Here is a 19,614-nt window from a genome sequence, read left to right on the forward strand (position 1 = left end):
TTACACAGGGACACACAATGGTGAAACTCAGTATTGGGAATCCAAGCAAGGGAAACATTATCGACTCCAAAAAGAAGAAATCTGTTGTATTGCAAGCAAAGGAAGTAAGAAAGATGACAAAAATTAAAGGGAAAGTGGTACATAAAATTACCATCACTACCGAGAATATTACATTTGAAATTGTGATGGGGAGCGAGTGTTGGACTTGGTGGGAAAAAACAAAGGCAGACCATCCCCTGAAGAAAACGTTATGTATAACAGAGGTAGATAAAATCATTTTCGTGCCAATTTTTGAATTAAAAGAGTTTGAGTCTATACAACGGAATTTAATCATAGGATATGAGAAACCAGGTCATAAATCTGTAGTACAACATTCCCAACAACAGGTGACAGTTTCTTATGCAACAGAAGAAATAAATAGGGTTTTCAGAATTCCTAACAAAGGGCAAGAAATAGAAAAATTTTCTATGATAGTGGAAGACAAGAAAAAATGGTTGAAATTATTGTGCTGAAAAGATCTTACAAGTCTGGAATGAGAAGGAATCTTGAAGAACAGACAGGGTCTGAAGAAAATTTTCATAGCAAATGATGAATGGCGCTGTGTGGTAGATTTGGTTAAAAGCAAGCTCACTGCGGGCAGCCACACTTCTGACATTGCCTTGTGGATGTTACCTACAGTAGAGGGATTGTATAAAGGACAGGTATATAATTGGGCTAAATTTCTTTGTGATAGACTGCGAGAATTCATGGAACTGAAACATAAAGCCTTTTATATGCCTCATCATACGGTGGCCTTGTTCTTGGAAGCAGTACGCACTTAGGCGAGCAGTGAGCACCGAGGAATTCTGGTACCGGCTAATAGGGTGGAGCCCTACAAGCCGGCTATGACATATTGGCTGCATATGGATACCATGGGATCTCATAATGAAGGAGAACCTAAGAAAAAGAAACCGAAACAAATAGTAGTGGTCGAAGAAGTGGAAGAGGAGGATGATGATGAAAGTTCAGAAGAAGGTAGCGATATGGATTCACCCTCCTTGGACTCACAGGAGGCAAAGATCTGCTTGAGTCATCTGTAGGGGACCCCATAGGCAGTGACGTTTTTACCACCCATAGAGGGGCCACTTCCAACAAGGGTAGAAGAACCTCCTGAACTTTACCAGAAATCGCCTAGTGATTCCGACAAAATTGAGGCAGTTGATACTTCCAATCCAAATCAAGCAGGAGTCAAGGCGGGAACGGGTGGCCGAAAACAAATTCCAACATGGGGTGCTTCTAGATTATCAGTTCCGAAGATGGCGCCACTTATCTTTCCAGACCCTCCCGTACTTAACTCATAGATTTGAGGTGCCAAACAAAGTGTGCCCATAAAGTGAGGTTACAAACACCTCTTGGTCCAGAAGTAGTTCATCCGATTGCTTTTGTTGTACAGCCAGTAGGGGGAAAGGAGAAAATTGGGAAAATTCACACCCAGGGTAGCATGGCGACACTAGCTAGTACTGATGTGACTAAGGCAGATACCATCTTGGAGGAAGTGGTCAGGTTACTTGAAGAGGAAGTCATGGTGTCTTCACCTATGGAGATAACTGTTGAGGAGCAGGTTGAGATACAAAGTGAGCGCGGGGAACCACCAGACACAACCTCTTTTGCAGCCAAGGCTGAACTATTCCCCACTGAGCTTCAAGCCATGGAGCATTCTATTAGGAAGATCGTGGAGCAGACCAAGGCTTAGAATTTAGAAACCATCATCATTGCAGCAGAGGCATTGGCTGCTTTTATGCAGACTGATTGCCACACAGATTGAGGACTACCAAAACAGGGTGGCTATTCAGAGGACATGGCTACCACATGGATGGGCAGCTCTATCATTTCCGTGGGATAGGAACAATCGCTTCTCCTAGAGGCGCTGACAGCAATAGAGGTTGCCTTTTGGGGAACTTTTTTTGGAACTTCAAAAGGAGAAGAACCTAGCTAAAGTTTGGGGGCTAGAAAGAACGAGTCTTCAAGAGTAGTGGGCAACATAAAAAGTTGCTATGCAGGAAGCCTAGAACAAAGAAAAAGCTGAATTGGAGAGCAAGATCACCACGACAAAAGCCAAAAAGATGGACGCGCTACGGGTATTGCAGGGCGTTTGTACCAAGCAAAAGACAGCTGAGCGAGACCTGTAACGGCTAAAGGGAACTTCGAGCATAGGGATGTCCTCCCATCCTTCCTCTTAAAGTTGAAGTTGTTTTTGTTGGTTTTATGTTCTACAGTCGTTTGGAAGACGACTTTTTTTTTGGGGGGGGGGGATAGATGTAGTTGGAATAAAGTAACTATTATGTTAGTATTTGTTAGAGCTAGTTGGGTTGGGTAGTTAGGTGGTAAGGAAATGCGTCGGTTGGTTTCCAACTAATCGACCCTTCTATAAATGACTGGAACATTGGTATTTTACTCACGTTGGTTTTTGGTATTGATAAAGAAATCATTTCCTTGCATACTGGTATTGTGGTATGAATGGTATGTTCTAAGTTTCACTTCATATGTATCAATTGGATTATTTTGTATATCTGTGAGAAAGTGTGTGATATTCCAATCTACAGTCAAGCCTTATGTAGTAAAGTGAAAACAATAATTATGCATCGTTGGGAGAAGATGACTACCCCATTGCACCTTCTTGTATATGCTTTACCTATGAGGTATTATAGCGAGGCGGTACTTTCTATTGTAGATAGAACTGCACCATATGCTGATGAAGAGGTTGTTGATGGGTGCTCAAAAGCTTTTGCCAGAATCTTCCCAGATGATGAGATGCATGAAAAGGTGAGGGTAGAGTTTGTCTTATTTGCTTTTGGAGCAAGGCTTACTCCATTTGCAATTAAGGACCAAAATAAAATGGGAGCAATCACATGGTGGTACATGTATGGTCAGCCATACAAGCATCTACAATCTCTCGCAATCAAAATCCTCTCACAAGTAAGTTTTGATTTTTGTTTTTAATTACAACTTGTATTTTGTTACAATGTCATTTACTTTTCATTTGTATGTTTAATAATTAATTTTGTGAACACAATGTAGGTTGCAAGTTCTTTTGCTGCTGAAAGGAATCGGAGTACATACTCCTATATCCATTCAATGAAGCGCAACCGGTTGGGGTCAGAGAAAGTTGAGGACTTGGTCTACATTCATACCAACTTGCGTCTTTTGTCATAAAGGATGAAGAATACATGGATGGGGTAGCCAAAAAACTTTGGGATGTACTCCTTGAGTGTGCAAACTTGGATGCAACACTTCATTATCTTACTACGATGATGGATGATGGTAATGATAGGTCCATGACACATGATGCATCTAGAGCAAGTGGAACCATTCTTCGTTTAAATGATATGGACATTGTAGCGGTTAGAGATGAGGAGGATCCCAATTTTTTTGAGAATCCTTATGATTTTGATTAGTGAACATTGAATCATAAACTACGTTTTTGATTTTGTAGTTTGGACATGGAGTCTAGAACATGAATATTTGACATTTGTGCCTATGAAGTTTTAATTTGAAGCTTGAACTATTTAATTGACATATGAAATATCTTGAATCTTGATAAATGGTGAAGTATCATATGAACAATGATACTATTAAATGATGTATGTTTGTATATATCTAAGTTTATAACTCTTAAGTTCTTGTATTTATAAGTTTCTTAAATTCTTTGCACATATATATATAGACATTTCCAAATGCATCTGAACCCCCCCGAAAAAAACCTTGCATCCCATCCGCTTCCGATTACGTATCTGAATCGGTAACTTAGTACAAAGTTTGGCAAATCATTTTTACCATTAATGCCTTGGATGAATGATTCCCAAGAGTGTGGGAGACCATTCATGACAAGCATGACAAGCATGAGAAGTTCTTTGTCATTAATGGAATCTCCAATAGCACTTAAGTGATCCTTTAATTCTGTAATTTTCAGATAGAAGGAAACAATAGAGTCTCCTATGTTCATCTTGATGTGGAGCAGTTGCCTTAGAAGAGCCAAAGCTCTACTGGTGTTATTAAATTCATACATGCTGTGAATGTAATCATACATCTCCTTCGCAGAATTTAACATGGAGATTGGAGGGACTGGGTGATCATTCATAGAATCAATAATGATCCTCTTTGCCATGACTTTATTGCTTTTCCATGTTGCTTTCTCTGCATTATCATCTGGTTCTGTTACTTCAGATTCCACATAATTGAAAATATCATTTTCTTCAAGAACCAGTAAAATTGTATACATCCACAATAAAAATTTTTGAGGCTCTTTCCAACCTATATTTAACTTTAAGATCAAGCACCATGATGGCGTTAATGAGCTAACATAAATGAGCAGGAGAATCAAGCGAAAAGATCTGGTTCAAACTTGAAGGCACCGACTTGGCTTTGATACTATGTTAAAAATAATGAACCAGAACAACAATACCACAAATTACACTGAGACCAAAAATATCTTGGGAAAACCCCCCAAAATTGAGGGAGACAACCCAGCCTGCAAATCCTGGAATTTTATTGCTAAAAAAGGGTTTCAGGTGTGAGTTTAAAGAGTGATTATATCATCACCATTGAGGATTGCTGAGAAATACAAGAACTGGAGAAAATTCTTCTCAGTTGCCAAAACAAATAGTAGAGAAGCTCTTTTTCTCTAAACAAGTAGTACAAATTCCAAAAATACTAAGAACTCATCTATCTTCATGCAGAATATTAACGTCATGCAGAATGCTTTTCTTCACAAAACCAGAACTATGAGACTTTTCTTCATTGTGGTTGTGTATCCTTTTATCTCACAGCAAGAGAATTATCGTATCAAAACTTGAGCTGCTTAGGCTCTAACAACAGAAGAGGCAAGTCGTGCGCGTTTCGCTTTCTTGCACTAGATGATAAGAGTAACGCCCTTTACAAATAATGACAGACGAGAGGAAAATTCCAACAGTAAGAGGAGCGATTCAGTTACCACTGAGCAGAGATGAGGAGAAGAGCTGTTGACGGCTCCAAGTAATTAAACCCGACAGTTATCCAGGTTGAAGGCCACATGCGCATCACAGTAGGTGTCCAAGCTGTGTGTCAACTTAGCACCAATGAAGCCAACATCATCATTATTGACCGCCAGAAGTTACATTTGTGGAGACACAACCACATTTGTACACTAAAGATGTTAGTATCCTGTTAATCGTATAATTGATACTGAGAGATATTCAACTTGAGAGGATAAACGTGATAACATACAAGTTATAATCGAACAGCTTAGTGTTTCATATGAAGCTATTAAATTTAACATAATAAACAATTGAAAAAAGAAAAGGAAAGAATAGAGGAACATGAGGAATGAGGCATTTTGGATAGGAGATACTTGTATGGAAATACAAATATCTGTTACAGGTTAAACAAATGAGCTAGATAAAATAATATCTTACAAGAATGACGCACTTTGGATAGGAGATACTTGTATGGAAATACACATATCTGTTATAGGCTAAACACGAGCCAGATAAAATAAATCTTATAAACCCAATAAAAATGCATGTTGATAAAAAGAAGAAAGATATTATTTTATGGAAGCTAGTGGTCATTTGAAAAATAACATTGAATTCTTGCCTTCACATTATACTTGCTGCTGAGCCAACTCAACGTGATTGAAGCCCTACTTGTCCTTGAAATCTTGAACATCCCAGCGATGGCGTGTGATTTACCACCAAGTCACTGCAAATAGGATTTGTGATAGAGTGAAATGCTAGTCATTGTTACTTTGCATGTATGTGCATGTGCAGAGACTATTGGCCACTCTCTAAATGATTTCAATAAACTATATAGGTCTCTTATTTTCATGAGCCGTTCAAATATTGGGTCTAAGATATGAATGCATTTTATATAGCCAACTTTGATTTGAGGGGCCCAAGTATCAACGTTATCATTGATAATGCGATCCCTTCTTATTGATTGCATAGTTGGCTAAGAAAGCCACCAACCCATTTATTTCAACATATACATGCTGAATAGCAGAATTGGCTTGAAAGTTGAATAAAGGCTAGACTGACTGTAATATTTTATTGATATTTCAATCGGCTGAAGTTTGTTTTCTGATACTTGTGGGAAATGTGAATGCTAAGAATAAAAACATTGTACTTCTGCTTCATTATTCTCTCTCTCTTTTAGTCTTTTGGATGCTGCTCAGATGAAATCTACCATCTGAATTACAAATCAAACAGCCTTCTTGGTCACTGCTGCTTTGAAAGTTTACTGATTCTCTCCTGAAAATTTTCCACACAGCCATTTAGAAGCAAAAAGAGCAGTGTAATACAGGTACTGTGGGATGTCAGGTTTCTTTTCCGGGATGGGGAAAAGAGGGCTTCAATTTGCGGGCGGTGGCAGGGCTGGTGTGCTGTGATATACTATAGATATAGTTCTCAAAATGGAGTTATGAAATGATGAATAACAGTATAAGAACTAATAATACCAAATACTTGAACATAGCAAAACTGCAACGTACCCAATACAAAATACGATACACTTGAACATTGAACATTGAATATCGAATTACCAATTACTATTAAAAATTCAAATCTATGGCAAATAGAAGATTCTGATTTATATTATATTGAAAATATCATAAAGATGATTACAAGTAGTACCATGATATCAAAATGAGTACAAAATCAAGTCAAAATGTAGTGGAGGGAGGTCTATACTCATCCCCAGGCAAACCCCTCATTATCGGAATCCGTGTCATAGTGTTTTTCAAATTTTCAGCTTCAGGTTCGAAATTCGATGAACCTATAAAAAATTTAAAAAATTCATATAATTGTAGTTGTCATTTTGCAGAAAACATATTTTATTACAGAGTTTTTTAGCGTTTTTGGCAAAGAAAACTTATAAAAGAATGCCTTTTGATTACTGAAAATGCATCCATCTTCTAAAGATTGCGTCTGAAGCGCGGCTAGGGCAAAAAATCATTGGAGGGTTGAAGCATCTGGTGTTGCTGTTGGAGAGTCAACACGTCTGAGACTCTGAAGTATCTGGTGTTGCTGTTCAACTATTGTCTAGTGTCACCCTTCAATTTCTGTCTGTTGTTGTTTCTAATCAGGCGCTCATCTTTCATCTGGTTCAACCGTTCATCAGTCATGCCATTTTGAGTCGCCCAATGGTAGTTTTTGACGATCTCTCAATGGTAGCTACAGATGACCATTTCCAGTTGATGTTCTCGACTTAGTTAAGTTCATAATATTTTCATTATTATTTTTAGGTTTCAATGTTCTGTAAGTTTATTATAATATATTTTATTTTTATTATTTCTTTATCAATAGTAAATTATTTTTTGTAATTATTTTAGTAAAACAATAATAATATATATTTTTCATTTATTTTTTATCAGTAAAATATTAATGTTTTGTATGTTCATTTATGATTATTATTATGTTGATAGGTAAATGGCTGAAGCGTAGATTAATTGTTATTATTTATTGAGATTACTTATTATTATGTGTTCAGCTCACAACTTACCGTTGTGCTATAGGTTCTTGCCTGACAATTATTTTGTTTATAATTACAGCACTTTTATTATTATTTTTAATCGGTAAACAGCCAAATCCTTGATATATTAACTAAATAAAACAAACTTATGAGTACAGCTCCATTCAGCGAGGGCACCAGAAGGGACAACAAAGTAAGATACCCCCGGTTTGTCCCAAGAGTATCATAGTCCAATTATCAAAGGTATGTGTTGATTCAAACTGATTGGATAACTCATTATCCTTACATATCCAGATTAAACCAAAGTAGAATGAAATGAGAAACACTTGGCCATACTTCGTTTTTGGGACCTCAGTCGATGAGATTAGGATTCCCGATACTAAATCTCATCATCTTCGCTGAATTGTTCATAGAATCTGCATATAGAAACCTATACAAAAATACTGTCTAGATATTATGAATGATAGCTAAAGGGGATTAATGCTCCATAACTAAATTATTTAAAAAGAAGCTTAAAAATGAAATGATAATATAGTACACGAACAGTAAAAACTCTTCGTAAAATAAATCCATTGTGTTGTGTATACTGTTTTGAACCATCCCTTATAGTGTCAAAAAATTGAAGTATACAATTTAGAACTATGCATTAAACCGAGACATTTTATTCATTAAAAGGATAGATGTCAGGTAAATCAGTTTTAAAACAGTTGAGACTTCTTAAGATGTCACCACATTCCTTACTTATTGGTTATCACTGAGCAAATTATTACCCACCTTTTATCTGCTTAAACATACTTCTAGTTTGGGATTAATAATTATGTCTTATATTATTATACTCACTCAACCCGCTTTAACCATTATACTTAATATCAATCCTTAAGCTATCCTTTTAAACTTTTTTGATCTGTATAATCTTTACTTTGTTTGTTTAGTTTAAATATCTTTATCTCCAAGATTATCATATCTAGTTATACCTGTTATCAGCAATGGACTTCTTTTATTATTTTTAATTCTGTAGTGTTTACAGGTTTATCTTATTAGTAAAGATTAAATAGGAAGATTAATATTTTATTTTAATTCTTTTCAATAGTAAAAAAGTTATGATACTTTAACTGTAATGTTTTAAAAATAAATATCGAATGACTCAAAATAAAAAAAATATATTTTCTTTTGCATCATGCAGGTTGTAATTGAATGGCTCTGAAAAGATCAAAATTTGAAGTATGGAAATATGTGAGGAAAAAAGGTGCTAAACTCCATTATACTAAATGTTTAAAAGATTTTCTAGGAAGCTTAACTAGGGGTGGAAACATATGACAAAAAGAGGTGCTAAACTCTATTGTACTAAATGTACAAAAGATTTTTTTAGGAAGTTTACTAAGGGCTAGAGACCACTTGGTATTGCTGGGGGTTCAGGAGGAGGCGTTAGAGCATGTCCACAAGTGAATGGGGCTGAGCTGAAAAAGACTCAAAAAAAAAAGAATTGAAGAGGATATGTGTAGGTTTACATTGATAGTGTTCTCTTCTAATTTACCCAAGCCTAGAAGTGCAACAAAACAATGTGGAACATTAAACAACTTTTGGAAACTAGTAGAGAGACAGCAGGTGGATGATGCATTGACTGATTATTTTTATACAAATGCTATTTTATTCAATACGGAAAGAAATCCTTATTTTCGTAATTCGATTCAAAAAGTTGTAGAGTTTGGCTAAGGGAACACATCTCCTTCTTCAAAGGCTTCTAGGACAATTCTTTTAGAGAGTCCAAAGATAGAGTGACAAGAAAGTTAGCTGAGATCAAAGCCTCTTGGAAGGCAACAGGTTGCCCTATATTGAGTGATGGATGGTTAGATATATGTCAGAGGCTATTAATTAATGTTTTAGTGACTTCCCTTGGAGATGTTGTATACTTGAAAGTGAGAACCAAAAGAAAACTTCAACGTATTTTTTTTAGACATTAGAGGAAGCCTGTAATTTCCCCATTTTTGCCAGCATTGGAGTTTGAGAGATTAGCCTATTATCGTGATCCTCGTAAGTTAATTATTGTGAATAAAGGGTCTTTTGAAGTAGTGACTTGGCTTGGGAGGATCTTGTCTTGTCCACAATTCAATAAGCTAGAGGTTGGTCTTTGTTTGGCTTAGATTGAACTTCATTTGGGCTTAGATTTATATACTTCTATTTGTGGTAAGTTGGGTGTTGATTGAGATGGACCCTTTCTATTTTTGAAAAGTGCATTTGGTTACATGGAGAAATAATAGGTGTGACTCCTATTTCAGACGACATATTTAAATGATGAGTATAAGTATATTTTTAGTGGTCAAATTATTATTAAATTATTAAATGACTTCGTTATAATTTAACTTTATAACAAGTATATTTTTAGTGGCCAAATTATTATTAAATTATTAAATGACTTCGTTATAATTTAACTTTATAACTTCACTTAAATTGAGGGTATTCATCATTGGAAAGGGGCCATTTATTATATGCCTAAGCCAAGTATTAAATATCTAAAGCGATGTCATGTTGGAAAGTTTTCAAGAGGTGAATTCTTTTGGGAATTTTTCACAGTTTCTGAAGTTGAGTTCTTTTTGTAACTTTTATCAGCAAAACATGATAAATATGAGCTCATTTCATTGGAAAAAGCACTCTTGGATATTTATTTGTGTTTGTTGCCTTTGTGGTTTTTTCGAGTTTTCTGAATTGTGTGCCCTTGCTGAAGTATATTCTAAGAATTACTCTTGCAAATTGTGCTGAAGTATATAATTTCAATTTGCCATTCTCCTACTGTAGCGACTGTGTCTAAGGAGATTTGTTGGCTGGAGTTTATCATGCTGGACTGCAAACACTTAGGTCTGAAACATCATTGGGCAATTTGGCAATTATTCCATAGGGCTGTGTTCATTCCAGGGCTGCCGTTTCCTGAATTGGAGGTTAGTGTTAATTCCCAGAAGTGCTGCATTTCATCTGCAGTCAAGGCACATTCATATCTAGACCTGTGATTAAATTCCTGCCCCCGTGTTTCAAATTTGGAGCCACTACTGGTCTGGGAAGGCGTGAGAGATCATTTGGAGCAGGCCTTTGGAGTCTACAGGTCCTATCCATTAACCTGCGATTTTGACTTATGCCTTGTGGCTCAATTTATGCAAATCGTTAGCAAGTATCGGAGGCTGAATTTTACTAGATAAGGCGGTCAGGCTATAATTAAATTGTCATCTACAGCATTGGATCAATCAGCCTACATTATAAAATCAGGCAACCAGATTTTGTTTGTCATTTTCAGTGATCCAATGGAATTAAATAAATTGCATGGTTTATTGGTATCAAGAAGTTCTTGTGTTTTTTTGGCACTTTCATTTGAAACAAATATTTTCCAGAAAAATCCAAAGTCTCTATTCAAGCAAAGAAGTAACTAATAGTGAGAATTGATTGGGGTTTAATTGTAATATCTATAAGAAGCTTGCCAAGTGTTTGTGTAAATCTCAACATGTGAAAATTAGTAGACTTAGCATTTATCGAAGACCATGGTTACTGGGAGACCCGTCTCCCCCCTAAAAGTCACGTCTCGGAGACCGAGACGCGTCTCGGAGACGTTTCGCGTCTCTGGAGACCTCAAAAAAGGTTGGAGACTTCATGACGAAGTTTTCTGAAGTCTCCCTGTCTCCTAATCCAAAAAGTGAAGTCTCCCCAAAGTCTCCTGGTAAAATATAAATGTAAAGTATAATATTAAATAATTTTATATATTTTAACCCTCATTTTAATGTTTTTAATACAAAAATTAAGACCATGACAATTTAAATGATTAAATCATTTAAAATATTTTATTTAATAAATTAATAACTTTAAAAACATTAGAAACACTTTTAAAAAATTATTTTTATTCAACAATTTAAATGATTAAATCATTTAAAATATTTTTGGAGAGTATGATAGCTGAAGACCTTGAGATGGATGATCACAACCTGGTGGAGTAGATGATAGTACCATCGACACACTAATACTAGATATATTTCTATTTTTTGTTTATTGTACAAAGTGTTCATTTTTGTTTGCATATCAGCAATTCAGCATCAAACTATACTTTTTTGAATTTAAAATTTGAATATGTAATGATAATCTCAGCAATTATCAATCTGATATGATGGTGATCATATGCAATATTCGAAAAACAAATATGTCTATGAGATACAATATTGTGATCACGTGAGTTTTGAAATCTGACTCGATGAGTCTATTTTAATTTTTAATGTGACATTACTATTATTATTTACTTTAGTCTTACAGTATTACTTTTTTCAAATTTTGTATTTTCTTTTAGTATTAGACTCTTTAAACTATTAAAAAAAATTAAAAAAAAAATTTTTGCCGTCTCCAAGTACTCCCATCTCCTATTTGAAAAATTGCCGTACCGGTACCAGTACCAGTACCGGAGACCTCAAAGTCTCCCCGTCTCCCGGTGACCTTGTCGAAGACATAACCAAGCAGGGTTATTACAAAGCCATTATTGAAGTAGGGGTGGAAGATGTGGTATAAGTGGTTATTGATAGTGCAACGAATTGTGTGGGAGCTAGGAAGTTGATTGTAGAGAAGTACCCAAAGATTTATTGGAGCCCATGTGCAGCCCAGATTTTGGATTTCTTGTTTCATGACTTGACCGAAGTTCCCATGTATCCATGAAGCAGTTCATAGAGGGAAAGTAATTGCAAATTTCATTAGATATCATCGTCTTACGTTGAGTCTTTACAAGCAACATGCAACTAGGGAGTTGTGGAGGCCTTGAGATACAAGGTTTGCCTCATTTTATATTACTTTGAGGAGAGTGGTTGAAGAGAAAGCAACCTTGAGATCTATGATTTGTTCTAATGGGTGGGAAATTCAACACTTTCTAATAGTGCTAAGGGGAAGAACATAGAGCAAATGCTTTTAAACAACAATTTTTGGGAAGTGGAGCAAAGGTTTTGAACAAAGTAATGAGACTTGAATCTAGCTTGAACTTGGCAAGGGTAACTCGACTTGTGACCTAGCTTGGACTCGCTTGTGACTCGGCAAAGTGATAAAACCCTTGAAATTTAGAAATTTTTTTTGGATTTAAATTAATTCGATGCACCCATTATTGAATAAAGATTAAAGACACAATAATGTCATAAAATATAAGGTAATTTGATCACATACATAACATACATCGATTACGTAACTACAAGGCAAAAAAATTAAAAATCAGCCGAGTTAGATGAGTTAGCCGAGTTACCTACGCGAGTCATCCGAGTCACCTAGTCGAGTCAGATGAGTCAGCTTGGTTGACCCGTCGAGCCAGGTCACGGGTCATTTTGACCTAGTTGAGGTAAATTGACTCGTTGACTCGGACAACTCTTGTTACTATGGTTTTGAATATATGTGGGCCAATTGTTGAAGTTCTTCGCATGGTGGATGGTTACGCTCCTTGCTTTGGCATGCTTTATGAAAACATGGGCCATTCTAAAGAGTCTATTGAGAGAGCACATAAAAATGTAGAAGCAGAGTACATGGAGATATGGGAGGCAGTTGATTTTAGGTGGAAATGATGCACACTCCTTTACATGGAACAACTTATTGTTTGGAGCCCAAGTTATTTTGTATCTATAGACAAGCTAATTGTGAAATTATGGCAGGGCTTTATGATGCCATTAGCAAGTATTAGCGAGATTGAGACACCGCAACTCTAGTTAGAGACCAATGTTGGAGATACAAGAAAGCTGAAGGGATGTTTGAAATAGAAGCAACACAATATGATTTGACACGACCTGAGGTAACTGCCTATAGATGGTGGATGGGTTATGGAGCACAAACTTGTGAACTAAAATGCTTTTTCATTAGAGTATTGAGTCAAGGAGCAAGTTCATCATCTTGGGAGAGGAACTAGAGTTGCTTTGACCATATCCATTCCAAAAAGAGGAACAAGCTGCTGTCCAGAAAGTTGGCAGATCTTGTCTATGTTCACAACAATTTGAAATTGCTGAACAAATTAGCAAATGACTCCACATCTTCTTCACAACAAGGCATTCCAAAAGACATAGCAACTAGAGTTGTAGAGGAGCCCAACTTCTTTGATGATTGACCGAGTAGTGATATTGATGATGATTCTACAACAGATCAGCCAAGTGCTCTTGATGACTTGAAGTTTTTTTTGAAGTTTTATAGTTTTGACTTTTGATGGTAGATTTTTGACAAAAAAACTGTCTTCGGACTTTTGATAATTTGAAGCTGTTTTGAAGTTCTATACTCTAAAATGCTGTTCGTATCTTTTTGACAGAAAACATTTTTGTAATCATGATTTCACATGTTTCTTATATCTTATATCTTATAAATGTGATATATTCTTGTAATGATCACAAATCTATTTTTAATGTCAAAATATTTTGATAATTTATTGGATATATGGTTGGAGAGATTTTTTATTTTGTAGGTTTGAATTGAAAAGTTCTTTGCATGAAACTAACATAAAAAATAAATAACATTCATTTTTTTGATAATTCTATTAAGGCAAATTTAATTTCGATATATATATATATATATATATATATATATATATATATATATATAGATTGCCTTGCCAAACTTCCTTCAAACTTCATAGCTGTTGAACTTGAACTCAAACCTTGTGACTTAGACCGGAATTATCGGACTCCTCATGGTTAAGATCTGCCAAAGGAACACCAACCAACTCTACATCTCTAGCTGTTGCAGTCTCATCCTGATTGGGGATGGAGGACATGTAGATGTCCCTAGGATAGTGGAAGGATGCCTGGGCGCCCTCCAGATATCCCAGGCACGTCTGCCCTTCCCTGCATCCCGATGGTGGGAAGTCAGTGGTGGGGGGATGGGAGGATGCCAAGTCCCTGACCCGAGGGCGGGCTTGTTCTCGGGTTATGCTGAAAAAGAGAGAATTTTCTTTAAGATTGACCAAGATCGAAATAGTCTCAAATTATAATCTGGGAATACTAATATCCAGCCAAGTCTAGCACATAGTCATTTCCAGCATTTGATAGAGATAGGGCAATTTAATAATAAGTGGTTAACATTCTCTTCATGATGTTTGCACAGAACACACCTGGATAGATCACAATATCTTAATTTGTTGAATCTGTTCACTGTTAGTATTTTCTTTTGTATTGCCACCCAGGCAACAACCCCGCTATTTACAAACAATGATAGTGCCAACATAGGTTGATTGGCCATTCACAATTCACAATTTCTTATTCCTCAACCATCTAACCCAATTTTTCTGTTCCTGACTTTGAACATTACCATTTAATTGAATTCTGTTCTTTTATCATGAAGATTTTCCTTTCTTCTTGTAGATACTGGAGGGCCTTATTTTTCTGATCGGGCACTCCAAAACTACTCATGTCTTTCCACTTCCATTCTTAATCTCATCTCTGGCTGGAAATCAGATGGTCCATGACCTTGGATCCCCAGGCTGATTTTAGTTGCTGTTGCACCTCATTGTTGAAATCATGATAATCATCCACAGCTAGGAAGCGATCCCATGAGTCTTCCCATAAGTTTGCACTAGTGGCTTTTCTGATGACTCATTTCACATATTTTGAAATGACATGCCTGCAAGATAGAAGAAAGTTACATATACAATATCGCTTTGCAGGATTATAAACGTTTATGATCTGAAAGGTGTCTATCGAGTCCAGGCATTTGTTCTGGAGTATTTTAGTCATTTGATTTGAGGTTTAAAATAAATTCCTATATTATCTTTGCAACAAGGTATTTTCGTTTTGTGAAGGTTTAAATATAGATAAGTTTAATATTTTTTAAAAGTTCTCAATATCATATATTTAACTATTTCATTTCTTTTATTTAGTTTCATATTTTATTTTGAAACATTTGGTCAAAGAGTTTTTTATTGTATTATATACTCAGTCATTAGTTTGTTTCGGTTTCTATGGACTGATGAATTCGCTTTTAATAGTTTCCTCACTGAACCCACACACTAACATGTGACTTGTGACTTAGCTGACAACAATATCTTTTGCAATACTTAATGATAATGAGGACTCTATCAGATCTTGTAATTGGCTAATTTCAACCATTTAGGAGTTCAAAATCATATTTTTACAATAATTTTTAAAAATTGCAATTGTCATTGTATTATATGGGTTTGAGCTTACGTTGATATTGATATGCCAATAACTGTACTCACTTAATCTTGTCAAGAAAATGATTTCATATTTTTGTATACTGTGCGCTTAGTCATTTGGTTAATTAGAAAGCTTAGAGCTGAATCAAACATATTGCTTGGTACTGTGATATTGCTGTCAAGATTCAACTGTGTAGATTTTGAATCAAACTCATTCACCCATGTTTAATGAGTAGTGCACCACAAGAACCCATCTCTCATGAGAATGAATGAAACATTTAGCACTTTTTGCATCTAGGTGATGCTTACAGAAGTGAACCAGGACTTTCCAGGAGGTCACCTGTCCCAGTTGTACTCCAGCTCAATCACACTGAACACTTATTTGGACATAGCACCAGATCTAGTGGTCTTTATCTGGTCATCCAGAAAGAATGCATAATTTATAGCTTGAATGCTTCACACAACTTTGAATGGGTCTTAAATATGCTGTCTCTCATCTGGTACATTGGAGAACCACAGGGAGCTTAGAGCTGAATCAAACTTATTGCTTGGTACTGTGATATTGCCGTCAAGATTCAACTGTGTAGATTTTGAGTCAAACTCATTCACCCATGTTTAATGAGTAGTGCATCACAAGAACCCATCTCTCATGAGAATGAATGAAACATTTAGCACTTTTTGCATCTAGGTGATGCTCACAGAAGTGAACCAGGACTTCCCGGGAGGTCACCCATTCCAGTTGTACTCGAGCTCAATCACACTGAACACTTATTTGGACAGAGCACCAGATCTAGTGGTCTTTATCTGGTCATCCAGAAAGAATGCATAATTTATAGCTTGAATGCTTCATACAACTTTGAATGGGTCTTAAATATGCTGTCTCTCATCTGGTACATTGGAGAACCACAGGGAAATGAAGATTTGAACAACATTATGGTCAATGTAAAGATTTTTCTTTCCATTCTTCCCATGCTTCTGATTGAGGTTTTTCACACCCTCTTCTTGCATCTTATGTGTTGCCAAACTTTTGGTCCTTATGCCTGTTGTTTGAAACTCAGATCAAACCTTTATAGAATTTGTTATATCTGGACCTCATTCCTAGATGAACTTTTGAACATCCAATGTTATCATCTTTGCAGCATTTTGATATCCACATCTTTCATTATTTTTCTTAAGCTTTTGAACTTTCAGCTTTGGAAAATGTTGTTCTATGATACTCTTTTTAATTTTTATGGTAAGGAAAATCTATTTGGTACTCTTACTGTTTCTTTGCTGGGGAGCTGTGAAGAAATTATACATATGAGACTGCGAATCAAGGTAGTGCAACATAGTCTTATTTGTTGCCCAGCTTATAGTTGCTGGTGACAAGTAATTATGTTATGCACTTGTTTTGCAATGAATGATGTAAGCCTTACTCATCTGAGCCCTCCTATTTTCTAATTTATATTTTAATTGAAATTCATTGTCTGTAATAGTTTTGACTTTAAGATTCAAAACATTCAATTGCAGTTGAATGGAACACATTCAGGAAGTCAGTGGCAAAATCACAATTCAACTTTGTTTGGCTGAAATGAAGGGAAAGAAAGTGATGAGTAAAGCAGGTACTTCCAACAGGTTTCTCAAAAACCCAGATTCTCTTGGCTGCAGCTGCAGAGTTGTGCCGAATATCTTGGTTTTGCCTGTATGATGAAATGCAATGCTGCTGATTCATTCCCCTTTGTTTCTGACTTAAAATACCGGTCATGATTTTAATTATTTCTTTACAGAAATCAATTATGCATATAATATTTAGCAAAACACTGCAGCTGGCTGCAGTCTTATTGGGTATCAAGTTCATGTTTTTACAAAATGAGTTATCAATCATAGTTAGTTTCTCAGAAGTACGGTGGCTATCCAGTTGCTTGAAAGATTTAGTAGCTAAGATTGGCTTAATAGTCAAGGCTGGCCTGGCAGCTTAATCCAGTTCTCGTAATTTTGTACAGGTGATAATGGAAATATGGAGATGGTAAGGTTTAATGCACTTTACAGTGCTCCATCACAGGGGAGCGGCATCAAATGACAAATTTCTTTTTTGACTGCAATTTTTTCATGTGCTCTGCATAAGTGTTTTTTCAGTTTTATAGAATGCTGCTGTGGTCTTGCTCTTTGATTGTGGTTGGCAACAATGAATGGTTGCAAGGTTGAGACAACTAGTAAGATTCTTGTATGCTAATGGTTGTAGATTTTGGTTTGACAATAGTCCCCAGAGCTTGGTGAATGGTGATAATGGGCTTTGTTTCCTCAACTTTCATTGTCATCCTACAAGATTTTTGTTAAGCATTGCAGACTTTTAGGCATTGATCAAGAAACACAGTGCTTGAATTTCATATGATAAGAATGATCTTTCTGATATGGTATTTTTTGATATAGACCAATCATTGACAATGTGCATTGGTGATTGATTGACAATGAAAATTTTGGCTGTCAGTCAGCAAGTAGATTTTAGTATTGTTGGTTTAATTTTGATTTTCAATCTATCTTGTGGTTTGAGGTTGAGCTCTTTGAACTTAATAGAATAAGTCCTCATTGTGCACTTGATTCAACTTGGACACTTGCGGCACAATCTATTGAGAGTTGGAGATTGGGATGGGTATAATGATGAAAAGCTTTTGAAATAAAGATAGATTTTGTCGAGGGTTGGTTTCATTTTAGTTTCATCAAGACAAAAACATATGAAAATCAGAAATATATACATATTTGTTATTAGAATAATATCTACATATATTAATGGTCGGTATGTTTCTATTAGTTTAGATTCTGTCAGTTCAGTTTAGTTAGAATATTTGTATTTTTTACTTTCAATTATCTATAGTTTCTTTTAGAAACTTGGTCAATGTAATTACCTATAAATTACATCTTATTCCTCAATAATAAACAAGCAATTTCCGTTATCTCATTTTGCCATACATGGTATTAGACTGGGATTAAAAAATTTTAGTGAGTTTATTTTTCTAAACCATATTTCAAATTTTTTGTTCCGATGGGATTTTCTGGCCCTGCATTTTGTGTTTGAAGGTCTCTGCAAGTTGTCACAGTTGTTTTACCCTCCAATGTGATCTGTTTTATTCCAAAAATGTGATGGCCCTGGTCTTTGTCTTTCATGTTTTGCTAAAACTTTACGGCCTCTGTCTGATTGTGGCGGTTTTGTCTGGTGCTCGTTGGCTTCTCTTCTGTGTTCTGCAGCTGTGCTCAACTACCTTTCATGCACAATCTGTTTTTCTCTTTACCAGAGCTTATGCAATGGGGTCACAACACCCACGCTTTATTTTTGCGACCAAGGAAATCTTTTTATAATGCCCAGTGTGATCTGTTTCTGGTGTCTAGTGTTTTCAACAACTCTGGGAGTTGTTTTTTGCAGATTTGTGTGATCTCAGATTTCTTTCTCTGGACGGAGGTTCTCTGTACATTTTTATGCAAGCAGCTATGGTTTCAAATACTTTTGTGCGGATTTGTTATTTTTGGCGCCCTAGGGTTTCTATTTCTTGAGGATTCATTTGTGCATCAGATATTTTTTATATTGCCATAGTGCTTCCATTAGGGCTTGTGCCTCAACATATTTTAATTTTGAAGTTTCTAACTTGATTTATGTGCCTTCTCTAGTTTGACCTCGATGTACATGATGGTGTCTTTGACAAATATTATGCTTTAAAGTCAGTCGTTCACGATCAACTATCGCAAGTGCCCTTGGGCAAATCAACAGCTGAGATTTGAAAACGCTTGAAGGATCTTCATGAAACGTTGGACAAGAGCCAATGTTCTTTTTTGAGAACATGCACTTTTCAGTCATGATGTATGGGAAGACATTTCTGCAACAACACTTGACAATCCTTAAGGAAATCCATGTCAACTAGAGACAATTCGTTGAAAAACTGGAGGAAGAAGACATGGTAGTAATCACTCTGAAAAGTCTACCAATCTTATTCCGAATCTTTGCAACAAGCTTCTCCAATACGATCATTGGAAAC

General features: G+C 35.9%; 1 protein-coding gene across 15 annotated transcripts in view; it reads left to right on the forward strand.

The window, feature by feature from the left end:
• Positions 1-19,614, forward strand: part of LOC149553084 (Peptidase S24/S26A/S26B/S26C family protein) — a 67,148-nt gene that overhangs the window by 25,872 nt on the left and 21,662 nt on the right. For 2 of the 15 annotated variants that reach the window (XR_016353024.1, XR_016353021.1), the window contains exon 6: positions 7,641-7,725. The exons of 2 other annotated variants lie outside the window; for them this stretch is intronic. The gene's annotated coding sequence lies outside the window, so the exon portion shown is untranslated. Of the gene's footprint in view, positions 1-6,931; positions 7,381-7,640; positions 7,726-8,665; positions 8,729-10,275; positions 10,813-15,908; positions 17,015-17,119; positions 18,098-19,614 lie in introns of those variants that run through there. 11 more of the 15 variants (XR_016353023.1, XR_016353018.1, XR_016353020.1 and 8 more) reach the window with 8 other exon arrangements.

Source organism: Cupressus sempervirens, chromosome 6, assembly GCF_028749045.1.
Source record: "Cupressus sempervirens isolate cs-2001-9-10 chromosome 6, ASM2874904v1, whole genome shotgun sequence".
In the NCBI taxonomy this organism is placed as follows: domain Eukaryota; kingdom Viridiplantae; phylum Streptophyta; class Pinopsida; order Cupressales; family Cupressaceae; genus Cupressus; species Cupressus sempervirens.